Raw genomic sequence first — 7,169 nt, forward strand, 5'->3', positions numbered from 1 at the left:
AGTGGGCAACTGCAACAAAGTGAGGACATGCCGGAGGAAAGCTGGCAGAGTGTGCTGCTGGATAGAACAAGGGCATTTGGATTCATGCTGCCTATCACACCAACTCTGGTGTGGATTCTAGTAGTCAGATGGTGCTTATTAAAGATGTGCATAGACTATTCCTCTCGTACAGGGTTAGGCGGCCAGGATATGTGCTTATGATAGACAACTAATAAGACGGGTAGAATACTGTTATCGGCATTAACATGGTGCACAGGACACGGTAGCACATCACTCACTGTGATTAGAGCAAAAGCCCTTCCATCACAGACACATACAGCATATTATTCAGATATTATTCAGGAGCAGCCTGTTTCTAACAGTGGTATGTCACTTAAACTTTGACAGTTCACAATTTGCCACCTCATAAAATAAAAAAAAATTGGTGACAGTGAAGATGGGCAAATTGAAAATTATGACATTGAGTTTGATTTGAGGAAAGGAATGAAAATCCATTAAAACAAGTTCTGCATGGAAAGAGCTCTTCCTTTATCGCTCCTCTCCTTTATGTAACAATGATCTTTTATTCCTTTGAAAAGAGACAGATCTGCTGAGAGATAGGTCAGAGGAAATGGAATTGAATGGAAATCTTTGCGCTACATTTACTGAATCATCAATGTGATTAATAGCAGTTAACACCTCGTAAAAATAGAGCCGCAATTACAGCGTAAAATTAGAGGCCTGCATTACCATCACACTAATAAGTACCGAATATAATTACATTTATCTCAGTATTGTCACAGATATTGATAAATTCATGCTCAATTGCATTAATCTCTCAATAACATCCAGCACAGAATTTAACAATTGTAATTTTTTTTGTCATACTAAATGAAATGAGGACAAAAGGGAATGGGGAAGAAAAAGAGGTGTGACATGGCAAGAGTAGATGGAGGTCGGAGATGAAGTGAGAGAAAGGAGGAGCAGATGTGCCTCCGTCCATCCCGGGCATTTTTCATCCTATTCCCAACAGAAGGGATAAAAACAGATAATTACTAACTCTAAAAACTGTGTCTTTGTGTGCTGCGTTGAAAGGAGGAACTCACCGGCGCTCTGGAGATAAAGCTCAAAACAAAAACAGTTGGAATTGGACCAGGATTAGCTTTAATGGCTGTAATTACCAGTGGGGATAACAACCCGGTCCTCTCTGCCCATCACTGAGACCCTGAGCAGAGGACAGCAGTAGAGGGAGAGACCTGAATCAGGGTCCGCCCTCGGCTCCTTGTATGTCTGCATGGTGGCGGCGGTTTAGTGCAGCGTATGGCCACTCCTGTGCTAAAAGCCACTACTGTATCGCACCGCCGCAGTAATGGCCGTGCATAAAAGAGGGACTTGGCCCTCCACACTGTTGCTTCCTGAATTACAATCTGAGCTGATGGCATGGATAAGAGTGGCCTAAATTATAGCGGCGGTGGGCAATGAGGCCTTCCCTTCTCTGTCTGCCTCATCTTAACGGCTGAGCGGCATCAGCAAGCTGCACCGTGCGCATGATAAAACATTATCTGCAACAATGACGGCCCCAAAACAAGCGAAATTTAAATGTGACACGGTGCCCACCTTACACCCTCAATGGAGGATTTGCCACATACATCAGTGGAAACAAAAGAGAAATGAGAAGAACAGAGTATCGGACACCAGGCTGCTCAGAAATATACAATTTACTTTGTTTTAAATCTTCAGATCCTTAATTTGAATGTCAGCCGTCGAGCCCTGAGATCCGACCATGTGCTGCTTTCTTCTCTCTGTAGTCGTGCACAGTATTTCTTTCCATTGTACTGGACCTCCAGTGTTTGTGTTGTTTTATTTTTTTCCCCCCTGAAACTCAGATCAATACAGGACAGCCCACCAGACAACCTATCCACAGGGAAGTTGGATCTATAAATATCTCATATATCCAGCTGAGCCAAACTGTCCACACTGTAGATAGCATCACTGATCTCACAGATTCAGGTGGTGGAGAGTGAAATGCTCTCCCCGCGTTAATCATCTTCCCATTGATCATATAAATGTGTAAATTATTTCAGCAAACATATTGAAGGGATGCGTGTATTGTTTCTTTATCAGTGTCAAACAGATGAGGATGAAGCCCCGTGAACATCCGAGGCTATATTATTCATCTGTTGCCAGAAGAATTCTGTTCTGTGGTATGCTTTGGTATGAGAGCGAAGAGAAGCACCATTTTTGCCAGGGCCATAGTCTCTTCTAATTAGCTCTTTTGAGCTCTAGCGGGAAAGCCTTCACACAAGAGAATGGTCCTGCCATTCAAAACTCCACCTGTGACAGCCAAGATTCATTGGATACATGTCTGTCAGCTCTAAAGCCCTTATCTAGGGGATGAATCGAGAGGCATCGTAACACTTCTCGGTCTGTTAAAGGACCTGAATGACCCGTCTCCGTCTGCTCTCTGTAGGATTTATCCTTTTAATCTGTCCAAAATAAACCAAGGCGAGTCTTTGTGTCCACCTAAGATGAAATGCGCATTGTTTACAGTCGCATCGCTGAATGGTATTTAAATTTGATATGGAAAACATGATAAATGACCACAACTAGATTTTGTGTACTTTTAAATAATTTTGTTTCAGTATTTCCTTTGTTCCTTTCTATTTGTTAGCACACAGAAACTTGACAGATTGTCATTAAACTTGGTGGAAGGGTTGTGCATATGATGCCGAACAACTCATTGAAACATCGGGGTTGTACCCTGGTAAGGGGCAGATACAGGACCTTTTTATGTTTTATTTAATGTTTTATTCAATTATGCATTTTATTTTATTTTTAAAGCCACAACTATAAATATTTTTTTTCAGCATTTACCTATACATTTCTTGAAGGAATTTCATGACATTTGGTGATCAAGACGTGGCTCGACAAATGTTATTATTATCTATTTTTTTGTTTTTTTATTCAAGATCTGTGTTTAATGTAATTTAGTATTCAGTGAATTTCTAGTTTGTAATTCCCAACAATGTTGCTTGTGATTAGATAGGTGACACAAGATAACCCAAAAACAATGAGCTACATCAAAACAGCTGGAATTTGAGTCCTTTGTGCAAATAAATTCCTTGAAGCTGACATCAAACATCCAGCCAATTGTATGCCTTCCTTTGCGAGAATGGAAATACCCCATTCTCCCCCATCCCTGTTAAATAACTTTGTGGCTAGCTTTTTATTTTAATTTTTTCCTCATTTTAATCAAGACAAACTCGGCAGATGAAAGGAGAGTAATGTTGCTAATGTGTGCAATAGCCACATTAAACCTGCCACAATAAAATGACCACATACGTTTATCTCTGCCTCATGTGACCAAAGCCTCCAGATGCAAACAGGCGGTACAGTACAGCCATGCAGTGACACGGTTTTCCAAGGCACTCAAAACCAGAGGCAGCCAGCAGGCAGGAAACCACGGTCTCCTCTCCAGATCAATGTGACTGATGAGGTAAGACAATACTCTAAACAGGGAAGTTGATTCATCTCTGAGATGTAATTGGGAGACTGAGAGTGACCTGCAGCTTATGTAACAGAATGCTTAATTATTTAAAATATAATAAACAAAGATTTTGTTGGAGCTTTAATCCATCCTATGCTGAATGACTCTGCTCTTAGTCTTCAAACCTTTGCACGTGCATCATGTATATGCTCAGATTAAGCACATATTTTTCATGTGTATTAATACACCCACATACACACACACACACACACTGAGAATTAATGCACTGTTTTGCTCTTTCACACACACGGCATCCATAAAATGCAGATGCCTACGCACTCCATCCATTGTGAGACCTTATTGTCCCGGTTATTACCCTGGGTATTGTTACGGAGAATTGGTACGCTTATCAAGGCCTGTAGTCTAAAGTTGATACGACACTGACCTGGCAGCTTCATTAAGATTGATATCCTGCTGCAGCACACCCAGATGAGCTGATCTAGGACATGGGAGGAAACAGCAGAGACGACTTAGAGAGAGAGAGAGAGAGAGAGAGAGAGAATGACGGGAAGAAGAAACGGATAGTGGGAAAGAAAAAGGGACTGCAGATCCACCTCCCAAGTAGCTCAATTGCCATAGAGCAACTTGAGCCCAGGAAAGAGACCAGGCATGCATACCTCTGTTTAAGGTGCTGCTCCCACTGTAACCTCACCCGGCCGGTCATAAATTACCTTCTCCGGCTCAGTCCTTTCACAGTGAATGCACAGAAGGCCCCCCTAGCCTCTCTACGAGCAATTAAGGCCTCAATAGGATGGAATCTAAACACCCTGACCTCATCCAACCTCTCATGCCATTGTCACCTCCTAGAAGGTCCCCTCTTTTTTGTCTCCAGAGTGCAACTGCTCTCAGCGTGCACGGTGCGGGCGGAGTACATTTTACTGACCACTGGCCCATAACACAGTCTTATCCTGAGTGATATAAACAAGGTCAAAGGTCGGCAGAACTGGATGTTTTTTTTCTTTTGTGTTTTTGAGCAATGTTTACAGCTGGTTGAATACAGTCTCTAGGTCACTCCAAATGTGCTGAACTCCAACAATGTCACTTCATTAGGTGTGTAACAACATTGCCGTCTCATTTAACATTACTTTCATTCCAGCTGATGGCCTTTCTAGATATGCTATCATCTGGGCTACATTCACTCTGTGCGGCCGACCGGAATGAAACTTGTTCTTTATGAGAACTCCCAAGTGCTAAATCCAGTCTGTATAGGTCAGGGAAGATTACACTGTATACATTAACTGAGCATACTGGCGTGTCTAATTTGCTGTGGTGGACAAAACAAAGGCTTTCATTGATATGCCCATATTGAGTGAACCCTTGATGTAGTGGATAGCCCGAGTTTCAACTGGCCAGACCTAATGATTTATTGCACCACTGACTAGCCTTGCACACTATCTGATTGGCAAGGCTGCGGCCTATTAAAAGGCATATATTTTGATTCACTGCTAACCGTATCGGAAGCAATGCTAATCACTTTTGGTGCAGTAATATTCCAGCACACGGTGAGGAGACCAGATAAACAAGAATGTTTCTTGGGCTTCTTTTTCCTTTTTAGTTTTTTTTATCTAAAAAAGTATACAGTGAATCATTACTTTCATTTCACCTTTAAGGGTGTTCATTAAAGAGCGGAGCCTCAAACGCGTGCCACTGAGCAGACATCTGTTAGCGAAAGACAATGTCAAACGAAATGTGCGCGGCTCTCCTTGTTGTGCCTCCACATGTCAGGCTTGAACAATAAGACCGTGGGTCAAAATGAAATTCATTTCATTAAGATAATCAAAGGTGGACATTTGTTTAATGTCAGCAATGACCTCTGATGGTGCAATCTTTCTTAGTCTGTTGTATCAATGCAACATTATTACCCAAGCACTAGTTTTATGCTGCTTCACAAGCACCAAGAAGAGGATGGGATAAAGTGGCGGCAGGTTTAATGTGCATGTGCTGAAATGTCAAGCTCTATCAAGCCCACTGGCCAGCGTAGTGCACACAGTGTAGTATTATGGAAGTGGGGCAATTGGAGCAGGCCTTTCTGATGGCCTATAGAGTGCTCCCTATATACACACAGAGTCATTGGGCAGATGTGACCTCGCCGGCACACAGAGGCTCTTTATGTCCGAGGGATTTAGTGTCCCCTGGGCCTCCTGACTTTAAACATTAACAGACCTACTGCAGAAGGAGAGAGAGAGAAAGACCCTTACTTTGCTGACATGCAACATAAACTCAGACCAACTCTCCCTTCGCACTTACAATATCCATTGGAAAAGCATTTCAGGTACAGATGCATGCAAACATGCATGTGGCCGGTTGTTGTAGTGGAAAGGTCTAAGCTCAGACATGCACTAATGAGGTGAAGCAGTGTACTTAGTGAACATATATCACTTGTGTAGCAGAACACATATATTTATATGGCTCTTCACACTTGTTTATATGTAATAAAGGGAAGGCATTCCACAGAGGAGCCTGGCTCAGGCTGTCTGTTTCATTTTCACATGTCAAGAAGTCAATATTTAGTGCATTTCAACACATTTTCCATAATGTGACTGTTGTCTTGTTACCGGGAGTGTTTGCTACCCAAAAGCATTTTAAATAAAGGCTCTAATTATCTGTCAGGGATGGATGTTCCTTTGTGCAATGGCACCTCGCCTCGCGATTCACTGATATTCTCGTCATATTTTGCTAATAATAATGATACCCCATTTGCATATAGGAAATGAAACATGTTTCATTTGCATATATTAAACATTTATATAAATGCATATTATATGTTGGCTTATTTCAGGAAACTAGGCAAGATAATGCAAAGACGAAGAAAGGAAATAGAAGGAGCGCAAATCCATAGTAAATATTGGCCTTCCTTATCTGCCATCCCCTCAGACAGGAGGCTGTATCATTTTTCAGCAAAGAGCCCTCTGTTCTTAAGGACTAGGCCTGGCCTTGGTTTATTAAATTATCTGCCTTGCTTCGCAAATACAATTTCCTGCATAAATCACCCAAATGATCCTTCAGACTGTCAGGACCAAGAGAGTGTTTTCTTTCCTATCTGCCTCCAACTAGGTTATGCAAATTCCCATCACCGTGTGTTCGAGATCTATTGAGATGCTTCAATTGTCTGCATTTGGCCCTAAATCCTTAGCTTGTAATCATATTATTCTCCTGCCATTGATAAAAGTGACACAAAGCGTAAAGCCAACAGCAACTAGGTAATCCATTTCCCAAAAAAAGAAAAAGAAAATGCCAATTTAAGTAAAGTAAAATAATGACCCCTGTAACCTTGACCTTGTAAACATTACAATGGAGGAGGCCACAATTTGTGCATTGGGGATCTGCTCTGCTTATTGTTACCAGCCCTAATCTGAGCCTGGATTCAATCACACTGGAAAGGGACAGAACAGAGAAATCTTTACTAGGGGTCAGTTGGTTTAAGACCTCAATACGGAAATACATTACTGTACCAAGTTGGCCACAGAGACGTCTGCATTATCATCATCCGTGCAGCTTGCTAGCCGGCAGTCTAATTCTGAAGGATAAGCATCTGTAATGCATTGGCTCAACCGGGAGACAGCTTAGAGTGACTTCAGCTTGATCCTGCACAGCTGTTCAGGGAGCAGCTATGGCCTGGCTGCACAGGGGGTCTTGGTGGATC

Source organism: Brachionichthys hirsutus, chromosome 18 (assembly GCF_040956055.1).
Source record: "Brachionichthys hirsutus isolate HB-005 chromosome 18, CSIRO-AGI_Bhir_v1, whole genome shotgun sequence".
NCBI lineage: Eukaryota > Metazoa > Chordata > Actinopteri > Lophiiformes > Brachionichthyidae > Brachionichthys > Brachionichthys hirsutus.